The 17,594-nt window shown below is 45.9% G+C and overlaps 1 long non-coding RNA gene across 1 annotated transcript; it reads left to right on the forward strand.

The window, feature by feature from the left end:
• The first annotated feature begins 1,569 nt into the window (after window positions 1-1,569).
• On the forward strand, window positions 1,570-6,138 carry LOC136573239 (uncharacterized). Its single transcript, XR_010785865.1, has 3 exons — window positions 1,570-2,979; window positions 3,052-5,385; window positions 5,784-6,138. It is a non-coding gene; the product is annotated as an uncharacterized lncRNA (long non-coding RNA).
• Window positions 6,139-17,594: the final 11,456 nt, after the last annotated feature.

The raw sequence follows: 17,594 nt of genomic DNA on the forward strand, positions 1-17,594 counted from the left end.
AGCGGTTGTTCAGTACTGAATGGCTGCTATTTACACTGAACGATCATCGTTCATCTCTCGTTGTTTATGCAGCCTAAACAATAAAAGATGAGCTGAATGATGATCGTTAAGTGTTAACAGCAGCCGTTCAGTACTGAACGACCGCTGCGTTAAGTGAATGGAGAGGGGTGGGGGAGAGCAAGGAGAAAAATCTCCTCCAACCGCCAGCCTACTTGCTGGTCGGTCTGTGAGCGAGCCAGCGATACTCATTTCTGTGCGGGGAAGAGTGTCTGGCATCGTTTGCCTGACACTTGTCCCATCTAAATGGGGCTTAACTCTGGGCTTGCAGCAATGCCAAAGAAAAACATCACTTGCAATTTTTAAGCTATATGCCTGAAAATGCATAGTTTGAAACACATAAGGACTGTTATTTCACAGTGGAAACCTACTCTATTACACACAACTACTTGGTTATTCTCTGCTACACTTTGCTGCTTTTCTCCAGCGCACTGTTCTATTGTGTGCATTGGGTCTCATCTATTAATACTGTCTATGAGTAAGGCAGCCTGCAGACGGCCGGTTCGGACCCGGCAGCGAGAATTCTCACCGCGGGACCCGACCCGAGCGCCTGCAGAGAGCAGCATATGTACTCACCCGCACCCCGCAGCTCCGTGCCGGAGCCCCGCACAGAAGTAGAACATGCTGCGGTCTGTTTGCCGTGCGAGATTTCGCGCGGCCAAACCGCAGCCGTCTGCCTAGGATTGCGTTTGCTAACGCAATCCTATGGCAGCTTCCAAGGGCGGAAATTCCGCCCGTCTGCAGGCGGCCTAAAAGTTTATTACCCACAACAACCAATCGGGGTACAACCTTTAACTACTTTAAGTTATACTGCCTTGAATAAGTGAAAGCTGCACTGCGAGTAGTTGCCATGGGTAAGGGTTGTTTCACACCTGCATCAGGAGTTCTGCATTCAGGCAGCAGGAAAGGTAAATCCCCGTGGCCGAACGGCTTAGACTTAGGACAGAACTGAACACTGCTGAACGGATCCCATTGACTATAATGGAGTCTGTTCACTTTCTGCTCAGCTGCCTGGCTTGTAGGCAGAAGCAGAAGCTCTGCATGCTGCACTTTTTCTTGTGGTATTTTGTGCTGGATCTGTGACAGAACCTCCAAGCGGAGGTTCTAACTCACATGTGAAAGCAGCCTAACCAGAACAGTTTTTTTTAGGCAGATAAACACAAGCTTCTAAAGTCATTTGTTCTCTCTGATCTGTCTGTATCCAGATATTGCAGAAATATATAGATGACTAATTGGATTACTGGAGAGAAGTAGCAGTGGCAAAGACCTATATATGTACACTGTGATAGTGCAGTGCCAGAAATGACCACTAGAGGGCTTAAGAGCAGACAAATTAGAAAGAAAAGACACCTGTGTGGGTGTCTGGAGAAAACAAAGCCTCCAGACGGGCTGATTTCAGGGTTGCTTCCTGGGAGAGGTGACCTGAGAAAGAGGCTAATGCCGGCTGAGAAAAGCCACGAACTTGCCTGGGGTAGACGGCCTCTAAAGTTAACAGCTTTGATGGGTAAAACTTGATGTGTTTAAAGCACCAGCCCTATTTGGTGGACAGGTGCAAATCTGTTTATGTAGTGGCCAGACGGTCAGGGACTTGTATGTGTATGACAATAGTATGAAGATTATATCATGCTTTCCGTTAATGTACCAAAATAAAAGATGGATTTATTGAGTTTTACCAAACTTCTGGCCTGGATGTGGGTTACTGAGGTGTGACCATCCATTTAGGTGGAGGAAAGATGGCGATCTATTGAGCTAGCAACCCCCCAAGTTATCACAGTACTTATATGTCCCTACGACTGTGCATAAATGCATATTATACTGCTTGTGTCCACCACTGTATGGTAGCAATTACATGTCCTTAACTGGTAACAATTGTGTTTTATATAATTATGTGTGTATGGTGTGTTTGTCCCCCCCCCCCCCTTCCGCCAAAAAAACCCCAAAAAAACACACCTTAAGTACCTGCCAATGTACAAGCAGAATACGGTCTGAATACAGTGTTCCACACACATCTGCACATTACATGCACACATATCCACATTATACAATTTGACAGTGGCCACTAGTGGCAGGTCTACCCCATGGGGTGCTGAAGGGCCACCTAAACCACCTCTTATCAGACATTGTTCTCCAGTGTCTCTGAGTGCATTTCTCATGTATGCCAACCATTTTACCCAGAAAAATGGGGATCCATTGAGCTGACATCCCTGAGTTGTCACAATACTTGGACTTTTTATGCAGAGAGCTGAATCTGTTCTGCAACCTCCTCAAGCAGTGGGATCCATGACTCCCCTGCCCTATCCTAACAGTGGATCCAGGGTTTTATTTTAGGTTAGGATGGCAAGTTTTAGCTACAGCCAGGTCTACTTGAGAATGAACGCAGGGACGATTGGAAAATCGAAGTAGAAAAAAATTTTGCATATTGTATGTCGGCTCAAACCTGCAGCAAATGGGGCGAATACAAGAAGGCAGGAGTAGACAAATCAACTTGTCACAGCCACGAAGGTGCTAGGAGGGGGGAAGCCTTTGTGGCATGTATAGCTTGCCGCCGTTAATTTACCATGAAGTACAGAACATGTTCAAACCAGAGGTATACATTAATATGCCACTTATTTCTAACCCGTTAAGCCTCCATGACCTAAATGAACACCATAGACTCCCTTGTCTTTAGTTTCTATGACAGACATTTATGTTGTGCCTTGCGTCTACACGATCTCTGTGTTACAGACAGCCGAGCTCTTGCTGTAATGGCAAGGATCAAAAGACTCAGGCCCTTGTCACTTAACTCCCTAGATGCCACAGTCAATAGTGACATTGGTACGGTAACTAGGTGACTAAACAGAGAGAGGGAGCTCCTTCTGTACCCATCCACCTCCACAAATTAATTCATGGGAGGCCAATATGTAACGATGGCAGCCAGGAAAGGCCCCCAGACATGCTATAGCTGTATGATTAGGAAAGGCCCCCAGACATGCTATAGCTGTATGATTAGGAAAGGCCCCCAGACATGCTATAGCTGTATGATTATTGGGCCTCATTCACACGAGTGATGCACTTTCATGCTGGCCACATCATGGGCAAAAATCACATGAATGAGGAATAGGCATTATCAAGTCGTGGCCAAAATTCACTTTTTCTCACCTATTCACACGAGCAGCTGCGGCATATTAGCGAAAATATATGCCGCAGCCGAGAAACACCTCAGTTGGCATAAATCCATGGGCTGAAGTGTAATTGCTCAATAGAGCACATGCTGTAAGCTTTTCGCAGCGTTGAACACTGCTAAACTCCCTCCCCCCCCCTTTTTTTTAGCAGCTCCCATAAGAGTCTATGGGATCCACCAATATCGTAGTATATCAGCCGAAAGATAAGGCAAGACCTATCTTTTCCAGCTGAGTATAAAATCGGCCTCTGTATTCGGCCGCCAATGTCCTATCTTTCCCGGCGCAACATATTTTTATGTCAGTCTTCTCAATAAATGAATGCATTGGAATCCAATACTTCACATGGTTCCGATTTTTATATGCAGCTAAATTTCCCGCATAAAAACGCTCATGTGAAGAAGGCCTTAGACTGATCCTTCAGCACAACCTAATAGATTGCTTTGTAGTTTTAGACACTTGTGGGATAATTCTTTGCTATATTGAGTATACCCCTGATCACATTGTGGGCTGAAATAAATGACCAAATAAATGTCAGTTTATTAAAAAATTTACACGGTAAAAAAAAATATTTTCTAGATGTGAAAAGACATAAATCACACACGCAGTATCACTGCAGAACATATGATTACCTCCATACTTTCACTCAACAAAACCTGTATACCAAGACTAACATTACATATAGTAACACTATGTAAGGGCCAAATAACACCGCCGCACCGTGATTACATATTACTATAACAAAGCAATTAATACCAACATACTGTCACTGAATAAAGACCACTACAAAGATAAATACTACTTCTAATAGTAATACTATAAGGGCAAAACAATACCCTAGAATACATTGTCATCAAACCATAAGACTGTTTACATCTGTGTGAGAGTCTCTAAAGGCTGGTTTAGACACGATTCTCACTCAACAATCGCTCAAAGCCGTGTTGAGTGAGAATCGTTGACTGACATCGCGCGGTTTTCGTTAATGAGTCGCTGATCATTCTCTTTCAGCATGCTGAAAGAGAACAATCAGTCTTATCAGGAGTTCACAGCGGGATACCGCTGATACTATGGTTTCAGCTGGTATCCCGCTCCGTGAACACAGGCGCGGTATAAAGAACACAGCGCTCCAGCTGTATTCTTCATACTCCGCACGGAGCGCACAGCTGTATACCAGCTGAGCACTCTGTGAACAGCCGGGGTATGAAGAACATAGCGCTCTGGCTGTGTTCTGGTACCCTGCTCGGAGTGTTCAGCTGTATAACAGCAGAGCACTCTGAGAAGAGAACAGCTGGATGCAAAAGACAAGCAGCCCCGCTTGTCTTCTGCATACCAGCTTGGAGCGCTCAGCTGTATAGCAGTTCAGCGCTCTGGGAAGAGAACAGCTGGATGCAGAAGACAAGCTGCCCTGCTTGTCCTCTGCATACCCCGCTCGGAGCGCTCCAAGAAAAGAACAGTTGGATGCAGAAGACAAGCGGCCCCGGAGCGCTCAGCTGTATAACAGCTGTGTGCTCCGTGAACACAGCAGGAGTATACAGAAGACAGCACTCCAGCTGTCTTCTTTAGTAATCCTCTGCTCAGAGCACAAAGTGATCGCTCAAAAGTAGACTTGAGCGAACGTACTCTTGAGAGAGAGAGAGAGAGAGAGAAAGAGAACAAGAGAGATACCGAGAGAGAGAGAGAGAACACAGGAAAGAAAAAAAAAAGCTCGGCAACCGGTGGGTCCCATACAAAAATGCTCGAGTCTCCCATGGAAGTCAATGGGGTTCGTTACTCGAATAGAGCTCTCGAATTTTACGAAAAGCTCGACTTGAATAACAAGGACCCGAGCATTTTCATGCTCGCTCATCTCTACTCAAAACTGTCAATCAAACTGCCATTTGAGCAATCACCTTGCCCTGTAAATGCACACAACGATTATTAAAAGATGTCTTTTGAGCGAGAATCGTTGTGTCTAAATCAGGCTTAACAATGAAGCCCAGATAAAGTAACACAGCATACGCACTATTGTCTGGTAAAATGTCAGACAGCTTGACAAACGCCCAACAGACTCCCATTATAGCCACCATGATCCTTTGGGTACTGTTAGTGTCTGTGATGTGATGAAACCATCTCTGACATTCTGTTTATCTGTTCATAGGATGGAACACAAAAGTGAAGTGCTCAGACTGAGGTGAGAACAAAGTTAGCCCAGCTTTCCCATTGCTCAGTAGCAGAGACTGAGAGGGCTGTGACTTGCACAAAGATGCTCTGCCTCCGGAGAAGGCAGCAGGAGACTAACGGGTAGAGAATGGTCAACTTGACTATTACTTGAGTTGTAGTGGCCCGAAACACCCATTTCTGGCCCCTCCATAATTGTCATACATGTCGTGTCTTTTATGTGGATGCACTGTGCAAAGTGTCTTGTCTGCTGTTATGTGTATTACACAGCTGCAGCATGTGAGAGGTTAATGTCTGAAAGTGGCTGGGATATGTCTGGAAATGTATCAATATCTGTCTAGTCACATGATGTCTACACCCTATAAGTATATATGCTTGAGAGCTAACAGTGAGTTCTGTCATCTTCAACAGTTGAGAGTGCCGGCCACATGGGGATACCTTCAACCCTCATGTGGTGAAGTGATGGAAGAGGAGGAAAGGTATCCTGAGGACTTCCATGCCAGGAGCCACCTCTGAAGAGAGAAAGGAGTGAGAAGTCTGCCGTGCAGAGCTGTCTACCAGAGTGCAGAGTGAGTGTCAGTGGAGTGTTCCCCCGTCCCCCTCCAGAGTATTCCCTTTCCAGGAGCGGAGCACTGTAGATAACCGAGACTGCAGGCCTGATATCATCCTGAGTTATCCTCCCTGACCTAACACTAGCAACTTGTCTTTCCTGCACATACAAATGAATTGTATTCCACTGCATCTTCTCCAGTAAAGTTTCCAGTCACTGCCCGTTCCCAGTGATTGAGGTATTCAAGTTTATCAGTGTGTGGACTCTCTCTTTATTCATACGCCGGATAATGTACGTTGAGAAAGAAACGGCGACGTCACGTGTGACAGCTTCACATCCGCAACACTTAGACAGGTGACCGCTGTCCCAGCGTTGCCTGGAGGAGGCCTAGTGGCACCTGGGCCGAGGTTCTGCTCATCCCTCCGAGGAGGAGTCTGGTAGAGCCACCATGAGAAGTGCCAACTCTACCACGCCAGCTCCTCAGTATGGGCCTCATGTCTTGGTTGCCATTGGCGGCACCACAGAGTGATCACTTGATTCTGTAGGAGCCTAGAGTCAAGCCTAACTGAACAGCTGGGTGGGCTGCGTAGTGAGTAGTACGGGCCACAGCACTGCAAAGGTGCTACAGAGGCCGAAACTCAGTGGCACAGAGGGATCGGACTGGATGCCAGTACACTCAGGAGAGGTAAACAGACATCCTCCTGGCTGGCATAGCTGAAGTCTTATGGACTCTTGTGCAAAAATTCTGTTTGTTTGCTCCCCCAAAATATTTCTTAACTGCTGCAGCTTATCTGTAACTTTCGGCTGCATTGCTGGAACTCTTAAAGGGAACCTGTCATGTCACAAGAGTTCTATAAACTAAGTTATGCTGTTATTAGGGAACATGACAGGAAGCTTGGGGATGTAATTTTTATACTTATCCGCTTCCGCGATCCAGCACTGTCACCCTCTCAAGTTAGTGCGCTGCACAAAACTGACTATTCAAAGCCCGTTGTGCGCAGCGCACTTTCCTATACAAGTCTATGGGAGAAGTGTGCGCATCGGAGTCTGAAAAGAGTCAGAATTTCGTACTACACATGGTTTTCAGAGGTAGATAGCGGTAGATCGTGGGAGTGGGTGATGATAAAAACCAAAAAGCATCCCTAAGCTACCTGTCATGTTTCCTAATAGCACCATACCGTAGTTTATAGTGCTGTGGGGACATGACCGATTTCCTTTAAGGGACTCATTGGTGCTGCATTCAAAAGCGCAGGTGTTGCCAGAAACTTAAAAGATTGGGGCACGCACCTCAAAACATGCCCCCCTCCACTCTAAAAAGAAACATGCACATCAGAGACAGGCTATCTATAAGAAAAGTTTAATATAACATGATGGGTGTAGATGCACTGTAGCAGCTCAGCTCTATGTGCAATGGTATATCTCTAAATAATGCAGTCACCAATCAGATAAACATGTTCAAGGTATATGGGCACCTTAAGCCCAATGCCCACGGACGGATTATCGCTGCGGAATTCACGGTCAGACACTCGCCACGAATTCCGCAGCAATGTCCGTTCATAGACATGCCATGTTAAATTATTCTCCCCTGCCCACGAGCGGAAATCAACTGCGATTTTCCACTCGCGGGGAGAATCACAACATGTTCTATTTTGTGCGGAAAATTGCGCAGACAGCTTCCATTGCAGTCAATGGAAGCTGTCCATCCAGCGATATTCCGCGCAGTGGGCACTGCGGAAGTATCGCAGGAATCCACCTCACAGCCCAGCGCTGGCGCGTCGTGCACTACACTGTGTATTTGCGCTTGCTCACCGGGCGAGACACTCAGGGTGGATCTGGAGAGGTGAATATAGGATCTCTGAGGGGCGCCGGGTCTGATTCTGTTGCGATATTTCGCAGGCAGAGTCCGCCATGGGCATGAAGCCTAATCCTAAACCTTTACACATACATGCTTTAGAACGGAGAGAGGGGAATAAGCCACCGCCAATAGTTAATCTCCTGCTGGAACAAAGAATTGGGCAAGTTGAAACCCAACATGCCGACCCTTCTTTTTTCCGACACCTGCCATTGAGGAAGAGTCGACAACTTCACTTTTACATTGAAAGCTTTTCACATTCAGTAAAAAAGATTCTATTTTTCTATTACTCATTAACTAGTTTGTGGTGTCAAAATATAATTTAGTGGTCTTGTAAATTACAGTAATTAGCAAACATAAAACCTAAAAATAATGAGCCACATTCTACTAAAGAACATTTCTCTAGTGTAAATAATCGTTTCACGTTACTTTATTTGTAGACGGTGCCAAGCTTCTTGCAACTGGGGAAATACTTGTGATTTGAGAAAATTAATCCACACATTACTGCCAGTTCCTCTGCTGATTTTAAAAGAGTTCTGAAAAGGCACGCGTCCAAGTGGGTAAACGGCGTGTCGGTTATTTTTATAGTGTAGTATGATGAGCACATATGCATGTTTTTATAGCTGCGAGGGTTTTTTCCTATAATAGCAGTGTTTGTTTTAGTCAACAAAAAAAGCCCAGTATTAAACTGTTGGTATATAGGCTTCATATAAGGTATTGCTCCATTTTATAGGCTGTTTTGTTTAAGATTCAAGTAAAGAAATCTCTATGTTAAGGTTAATTCACCATACTGCTGAAAATAATAATGATATCTTAGGTAACATGGAGAAAAGTGAGCAAGATAATTGCAGATCTACAATCTTAGAGATTATGTTGTGTATTCTTATTTTCCAGTGTATGGGAACCTTGCAAAAGGGTGCGTCTGTTTTCCTTTATTAAGGGTGGGTACACATCTGTGTTGGAACCTCCGGCTGGAGATTTTGTCACAGATTAGGCTGAAAATACTAGAAGAAAAAGCGCTGCATGCAGGCCAGCTGGGTGGAAAGTGGAAGGACCCATTATAGTCAATGGGGCCCACCCAGCACTGTTTAGTTCCGCCCAGAGATGGAATCATTCGGCTGTGGGGATTCCCCTTTCCTGCTACCTTAAAGGGGTTGTCCCGAGGCAGCAAGTGGGTCTATACACTTCTGTATGGCCATAATAATGCACTTTGTAATGTACATTGTGCATTAATTATGAGCCATACAGAAGTTATAAAAAGTTTTATACTTACCTGCTCCGTTGCTGGCGTCCTCGTTCCCATGGAGCCGACTAATTTTCGCCCTCCGATGGCCAAATTAGCCGCGCTTGCGCAGTCCGGGTCTTCTGCTTTCTTCTATGGAGCCGCTCGTGCCAGAGAGCGGCTCCGTGTAGCTCCGCCCCGTCACGTGCCGATTCCAGCCAATCAGGAGGCTGGAATCGGCAGTGGACCGCACAGAAGAGCTGCGGTCCACGAAGGTAGAAGATCCCGGCGGCCATCTTCAGCGGTAAGTATTGAAGTCACCGGACCGCCGGGATTCAGGTAAGCGCTGTGCGGGTGGTTTTTTTAACCCCTGCATCGGGGTTGTCTCGCGCCGAACGGGGGGGGGGGTTTAAAAAAAAAAAAACCCGTTTCGGCGCGGGACATCTCCTTTAATGAAGCAGGAAAGCAGAATCCCCAGTGCAGCTGTGAAACCACTTTTATATTTGCAAGTCCCTATTTTCCACTGGGCATGGGAGATCTAGCGTCCAGCAGGGGCAGATCGGGAAATTAAAGTGGCCACATGTTGTACCTGTGTAACAGCACTAACCATAAAGGTTGGTGCGCTACTCTATTTTTCATAGGTAGTGCAGTATATTAGTGATCACATGATTGCATATGATCCCTTGAAAGACAAAAAAAAAGTGTTTAAAAAAAGTTTGTTTAATTTAAAAAAAAAAAATAATTATTCCCCTACAAACCCCTCTTTTTATGTTGAAAAAATAAATATTCATTATCCAACACGGCATAAAAAATAAACAGAATTACTATTTTTCAGATGCCTTTCAAAAAATGCAATAAATAACTTGCATGTACTCTAAAATGGTACCAATGGAAAACTATGTGTCATCTCACAATAAACTAGACCCCACACAGCTCATTTGGTGGAAAAATAAATGCTATGGGTTGTTGAATGCGATGATGTGAATACGATTTCTCCTCAAACCTACTAGATGCTCTTCTGAAGGGGAAATCATACCCCTCCCGACAGACCAGAATAAGACATGCTGGTCCATATGAAAACTTGCACTTGCGGTATGCATAACCTCATAGACTATAGTGGGTCTGTGTCCTACCTGTGAAATACACAGACAGCACACACACACAAAATACAGCTGTCTAAATAATGTTTAAGTTTGAGTCCATCATAACGGCAACGCAATATGCGGGAGACAGTTCTGCAGTTGGCCTTTTTGCCCAAATGTGTTGTCATCTTCTTGCCTCACCTTTAAAATGATAGTTGGACTACATGCCAATGATCTGTTGATTCAGGTGTTGTAGAAAGGGTCACATAGTATTGAGAAAATTATATACAGAATTGGGAAGTTACAAAGGCTTCTTTCTCTTGAATTGTCTTCTAGAATATAATGCTTCTAAACATTTGTAGCTGCAGAGCAGAAGCAAAAAAAAATCTAGCCCCCCCCCCCCCAATCTCCCCACACACACTTTTTCTAACATGCAAGATATTATTTAAAACACTTTCCTTGTTCTTCCTGTGGAAGTCCTGTAATTTCACAGAAACTCTTCAAACTTACCAAGAAGTTTACCAAAAATACACTTATTGTCAAGAAAGAAAAAAGCACCTATGAATTGTTGGAATTGAATGAAACATTATATGTGTGATTGTAATGTTGATATAAGTAAGTGATTACAATACCAGAGCAAAAGGATTTATTGCAGAAAACTGACCACTTGAAGGGAAGTTCTAGTACCCTGTTGTAGCACCTTTAGATTGGATACAAGATGTGATACAGGCGGGCATGGAGGCTCTAGTACCCTGTTGTACCGCCTCTAGTTTGGATACAAGATGTGATACAGGTGAGCATGGAGGCTCTAGTACCCTATTGTACCACCTCTAGCTTGGATGTAAGATGTGATATGGACAGACATGGAGGGTCTAGTACCCTGTTGTACCGCCTCTAACTTTGATGTGATATGGACGGGCATGGAGGCTCTAGTACTCTGTTGTACCACCTCTAACTTTGATGTAAGATGTGATACAGGTGGGCATGGAAGCATACAGGCTCTGTATAGTATCCTGCTGCATATTGATCCACATTTGCTATAACTAGGCCTCTAGATCATGTAAACTCGTAAGCTGTTGAAGTTGGCATCCCAGATGGTCCGCTACATGTTCTATTGGAGATAAATCCAGGCAGGCCACAGACATGTGACAATGTTGTGTGCGGCCGAGCATTATCCTGCTAGAAAATGTGTCTAGGAAGCTGCCATTAGAGGAACTCATGTGACTGCAGGATGTCCTGAACATAGGGCTATAGTGTCATTGTCACTCGTACCACTACTAGAAGTGACTAACTGTCGTATGCGGTGGCCCCCCCAGATCATCACACTAGCAGTGGGGGAAGTGTGCTGCTCCATTGCAAAGGCAGGATTGAGATGCTCACCCCTAGATTTCTAGATACGAACATGACCGTCGTCAGTGCCCACACTAAACCAGGATTTTTCGCTGAAGACAACCTGGTTCCACTCCGTAGCAGTCCAATTTTGTTGTTCACATCACACTGCAAATGGAAGCGACAGTGGGTGGATGTAGAAGCAATAAGATGAAACTAAAAGGGAGGAGACACAGATTAGATATTAGAAAAAACTTTCTGACAGTGAGGGTGATCAATGAGTGGAACAGGTTACCACGGGAGGCAGTGAGTTCTCCTTCAATGGAAGTCTTCAAACAGACTGGACAAACATTTATCTAGGATGATTTAGTGAATCCTGCATTGAGCAGGGGGTTGGACCCAATGACTCTGGAGGTCCCTTCTAACTCTACCATTCTATGATTCAAAGGCAGTATACATAGCAGGTGTCATGAAACAAAATGTCCTTCGGCCGAGCACCTGGAAATGGTTCTGATCGACATGGGACCTCACAGCTTGCTGTTGGACATGCACAATACAATTTTTTTTTTGTAAATCTCCTGCTTTCCCGCGGATCCAAAGCATGTTCGCAGTATCAGCACAAAAATGGAGCATGATGCAATTTTTTTTTTTTCCGTGCCAAAACGGTTGCAAATCAAAGCTGCATTTTTAAAATCCATTTGGGGACGCCCATTCATCTCTATAGGCAGCTTGATTTGCCGATCTCCAGCACGGATTCAACAAATCAAATTTGCCCGTGGACATTGGGCCTTAGGTGGTGAACTTGTTGGAAGAGCTCAGTTTCATCTTTTAATATCAGTATCCCATGCTAGTAACGCTTTATAGCATTGCTGTCCCTCAGAAAATAGCTAGATAGTCATGCAGTTTCCCTCCATGTTAAAGGAGGATGGTATAGCAGGTCCTCATGATCAGAGCATTTAGTCAGATGCTATAGAGCAGTGGTGGTGAACCTATGGCACGCGTGCCAGAGGCGGCATGCATGGCCCTCCCTGCTGGCACGCGCCGCCATAGGCCGCTCACTACTTGTGAATACCGGCAGGCTCCTGATGGCATTCACTCAGCTGCTGATCCCGGCGTACTCTGTGACGTCAGTGTGCAGCCGGGATCCTCCTCCATCCTGCCCCAACGTTTCCTACTACTTGGTTCTGCGAGAGCAGGGTGAGGAGGCGTCCGGCAGCACACTGACGTCACAGTGTGCACCAGGATCAGTGCCAGCAGCAACACAGTGCAGAGGAGGAGCAGAGTTTCCACGAGGAGGAGGGAGTAAGTATATGGGTCTCGGGGAAGGGGGGTGGGGGTGCCACTTTGATACAGGGGGCCGCTGTGGGGTGTCACTATCACTACTGGGGGCCGCTGCGCGGTGTCACTATTACACTGGAGGCTGCTGTGGGGTGTCACTATTACTACTGGGGGTCACTGTAAGGGTGTCACTATTATTCTGGGAGCCGCTGTGGGGTGTCACTACTACACTAGGGGCCGCTGTGGGGTGTCGCTATCATACTGGGAGCCGCTGTGGGATGTCACAATCATACGGGGGCCACTGCGGGAGATCGCTATCATACTGGGGGCCGCTGTGGGATGTCGCTATCATACTGGGGGCCACTGTGGGATGTCGCTATCATACTGGGGGCCGCTCTGGGATGTCACAATCATACTGGAGGCCACTGTGGGGTGTCACTATTACTACTGGGGGTCGCTGTGGGTGTCACTATTATTCTGGGAGCCGCTGTGTGGTGTCACCACTACTACTACACTAGGGGCCACTGTGGGATGTCGCGATCATACTGGGAGCCTCTGTGGGGTGTCACTATTACTACTGGGGGTTGCTGTGGGTGTCACTATTATTCTGGGAGCCGCTGTGGGATGTCACTACTACTACACTGGGGGCCACTGTGGGATGTTGGATCATACTGGGGGCCGCTGTGGGATGTTGCAATCATACTGGGGGCCGCTGTGGGATGTCGCAATCATACTGGGGGCCGCTGTGGGATGTCGCAATCATACTGGGGGCCGCTGTGGGATGTCGCAATCATACTGGGGGCCGCTGTGGGATGTCGCAATCATACTGGGGGCCGCTGTGGGATGTCGCAATCATACTGGGGGCCGCTGTGGGATGTCGCAATCATACTGGGGGCCGCTGTGGAATGTCGCTATCATACTGGGGGCCGCTCTGGGATGTCGCTATCATACTGGGGGCCCGCTATGGGAGGTCGCTATTATATTGGGGGCCGCTGTGGGAGGTCACAGTTATATTGGTAGACGCTGTGGGATGTCGCTATTATACTGGGGGCCGCTGTGGGATGTCGCTATCATACTGGGGGCCGCTGGGATGTCGCTATCATACTGGGGGCCGCTGTGGGATGTCGCTATCATACTGGGGGCCGCTGTGGGATGTCGCTATCATACTGGGGTCTGCTGTGGAATGTCGCTATCATACTGGGGGCCGCTCTGGGATGTCGTTATCATACTGTGGGCCCGCTATGGGAGGTCGCTGTTATATTGGGGGCCGCTGTGGGAGGTCACAGTTATATTGGTAGTCGCTGTGGGATGTCGCTATTATACTGGGGACAGCTGTGGGATGTCGCTATTATACTGGGGACCGCTGTGGGATGTCGCTATTATACTGGGGGCCACTGGGGGGAGGGTCACTATTATTGCTGGGGCCACTGTTGGGCAGGGAGGGGTCACTATTATTGCTGGGGCCGCTGCTGGAGGTGTCACTATTATCGCTGGGGAAGGAGGGGGGGGGGGGTTGCCACTATTATTGCTGGGGTATATTTACATGTGGCAGAAATGGGAAGGGCTGTTTCAAAATAAACCGGGTGCAGATCTTGACTACTTTTTGCTGCAGAATTCGGCAACATTTCCACATCCGAAAAGCAGTCAAAATCTGTGTGCTGTCTATTTTGACGTGGCCCGGTCCTTTTTAGAATGACGGGGGGAAAAAAAATAGTATGTCGTGATAAGCCCCGCCCCCTGACATGCTCGCACTTTGCCATAAATATGTGGGTTTTGGGTTGCAGTTTGGGCACTCTGTCTCTAAAAGGTTCGCCATCACTGCTATAGAGTATAGACAGTGCTCTGAAGGCTTTCCTGTACCTCCAGCTCTGAAAACTTATTTGGTGGTAGTGGTCTCTAGGGTTACAGCACGCTCCCTTTTATTTATTTATTTTGACCGTTTTATCATCCCCTCCAGTACTGACCCGCCGAATTACAAATGGAAATATAACTATATCCATAGACCGACAGCTATCAGAATATGGGATAGCATTGACAATGTGGTTAGTAATAAACCACAATATTAAAAATATATATTTTCATTTCTATGTGCAATCTTTGTGTTATTTAATAAAAGTTATGTTTCAGAAAGGATGCAATTCCTAGGTATTCCTATTGTAAGGATAGACTCAAAAGTGGTAAAAACAGACCCGTTTTTGAAGCAGAGACATAGATTCAAACGGAACAGAGAGACAAAGTTAAAATAGAGATTAAACCCTACTGTAAATCCACCCTAAAAAGGGAGCTTTCACGCTGGATTATTTAATAAACTGTGTGATTGCGTTCGGGGGGCCCCATGCCAGCTGCAGAAAACAGTGCTATTACAGAACCTCCAAAGGGAGCCATTCACTTGTATCGTGAAACAGACACCCCATTAGTGTCCCTTCTACAAGGGTTCTATTCACTTCTGTTATATTTCGAGCGCAGAATAAAGGCGCATTTAGACACAATGATTATCACTCAAAAGCCATCTGTTGAGCGATAATAGTTGAGTGAAAGATGGGCACATTTTACAGTTTTCTGTTGAACGATGAATTTCAGTTCTGCTTAAAAATCATCGTTCAGCAGAACAGCTGATAAGCAGGACTACACGCTGTGCTCTGCCCATGGAGTGCTGATTACAGCTGATTGCACTGTATCAGATTAAAGGGAATGTAATCAGGTAACAGTGGGCAGTCTGTTCCCTGAATATAGCTCTGGGCGGCTCGCATGCTACTATTTGGTACTAATAGGCATTCGCACCAAGTAGTAGTTTATGCAAAATGAGCGCTCAAAAGCCATCTTTTGAGCGATCATCTTTGCAGTGTAAATGCACCTTAGCGTAGTCAACTGCAATATTCTGTATTTTAAATAAAACTTAAAACAAAAACAGAAACCTAGTAAAGCAGACAACAATGGTGTGCCCGTTTCACAATACAAGTCAATGGCTCCATTCGGGGTTTTTGTCACAGCACTGTTTTCTGCAGCTGTCAGGGAGCCCCGAAACGCAATCACACAGCACTGTGTAAATGCTTCCCAATATTGTGCCTACTATGGTACCACTTAGCGATTCCCCCAGTAGCCACAATTGTCATAGGACCCCCCCATATGGCCATGCAATTCCAGCCACCGATACAGCGAAAGCTCCTTTTTGGCAAGTTGATTTTTGTTTGAACAAGCAAACCAGCGAGCTATATCACTGCTCGATCATTCACGCTAGTGCAGCCTATTGGGACAGGCAGACCCATCATTGGCTCGTTCGAAGCAGCTAAATTCCCTCCCCTCCCTTTTTTTTTCAAGCTCCCATGAGGGATTACAGCGCATCTCTGCCAAAGATACGGCAAGTCACGAGTCATAAAATTGGCCAAAACCGATTGCCAATGTGCCATTTTTACCAACACGATTGTTTAATGTGGCTGAAGGGAAAAAAAAATATATCACTCTTCTGAATGAATACATTTGAATCCAATGCTTCAGGTGGTCACGATTTTTGGACGCTGCTAAGTAGTTGCGTATATACAGTCGTGTGAATAAGGCCTCACATACACAGGACTGCGGTCTCTACTCTGAATCTGCTCACAGCATAATCTCACTCCTGGCTTCAGTGTTCATGCCTCCCCTGGTTCAGCAATCACAGTACAGTGATGTTATGTAACCAAGGGTCCTTTTACACCAGTTATTGTTTGAAAGAGTGAACAATGCCAGATTTAGCTTGTGCAGCCTGTTTATACAAGCAGATATTATGGTTGGCTCATTCAAACGAGAAATCTTTCAGTCGTTCACATTTGCTGTATAAGTGAATGAGAACGACTGAACGATCAGTATTTAAACTGAGCAATTAATGAGCAAGCCAACAAGGATTTTTATGCCTGCATAAAATGGACGGAAGAAAAGTGAATGATCATTAATTGTTTAGTCTAAATGCATGCCAACAATCCAACAAAAATCATTCACTTTCGCTAGTTTGAACAATTTTTTGGATAATTGTTCTGTCTAAAAGGGCCCTTAACCCTTTCCAATCCAATTTGTATCCTGGTTTTCCTAGGGGGCTTACTCTTTTTCTGCTGTTTTACAATGGCGCTATCTGCTGGCTAAAGCCAGTACTGCATGAGATGACACGTTGGATAGGCTGGCAATATACAGTAAGACAACCCCGACGGACGTCTTCCAACATCGGAGCTGTACAGCCTTAAATTATAATGTCTTCAGAGGTCAGACAGTGGATTGGAAAGGGTTAAGCCGCCCGCACACAGGTGGTTGGGATTACTCAGCGGAATCCGTCCCTGGCAGCAACAGCGTTCGTGTGTACCTGCTTTTCTTTTCTTCAATCTGTACTGTGGATGGTCCACACGGCTCACCGTTGGACATGCGTAGTACAGATTTTTATTTTTATTTTTTTTCAACTCCTGCTTTTCCTGTGTCAGCGATGATGCGGAATCCGCAACCTTTCTGCAATGTTAATAGTGGGAGGGCCGCGGATCAGACGGCTTCCATTGCCTTCAATGGAAGCAGTCCGTGCAGAAATGGCGCATGCTGCAATTTCTCCTCCACAAGCAGAAACCGCAATTCATGCTCGTGAGCATGAAAAAATAAATAAATAAATAAATAAATATAAAAAAAAAAATCACTTTTCCATAGCATGCTATGGGCGGTATTTGCCGCGGAATCTGGAGCGGGCGTCTGCCTCTGGATTCCACAATTCAAATCTGCCCGTGTACATGAAAATTCAGATAGCTGTATGAGCTGCCAGAGCGCTGGACTGCAGAGACGACGCCGGACACATGAGACCACACGTGCGGTCACTGCTGCTCAAAGACGCACCTATACAATACAATAAACAGTGACATCCCGTGAACATGGGAGTGTCTTAGCCCATGTGACAGGTTTATGG

Source organism: Eleutherodactylus coqui, chromosome 1 (assembly GCF_035609145.1).
Source record: "Eleutherodactylus coqui strain aEleCoq1 chromosome 1, aEleCoq1.hap1, whole genome shotgun sequence".
In the NCBI taxonomy this organism is placed as follows: domain Eukaryota; kingdom Metazoa; phylum Chordata; class Amphibia; order Anura; family Eleutherodactylidae; genus Eleutherodactylus; species Eleutherodactylus coqui.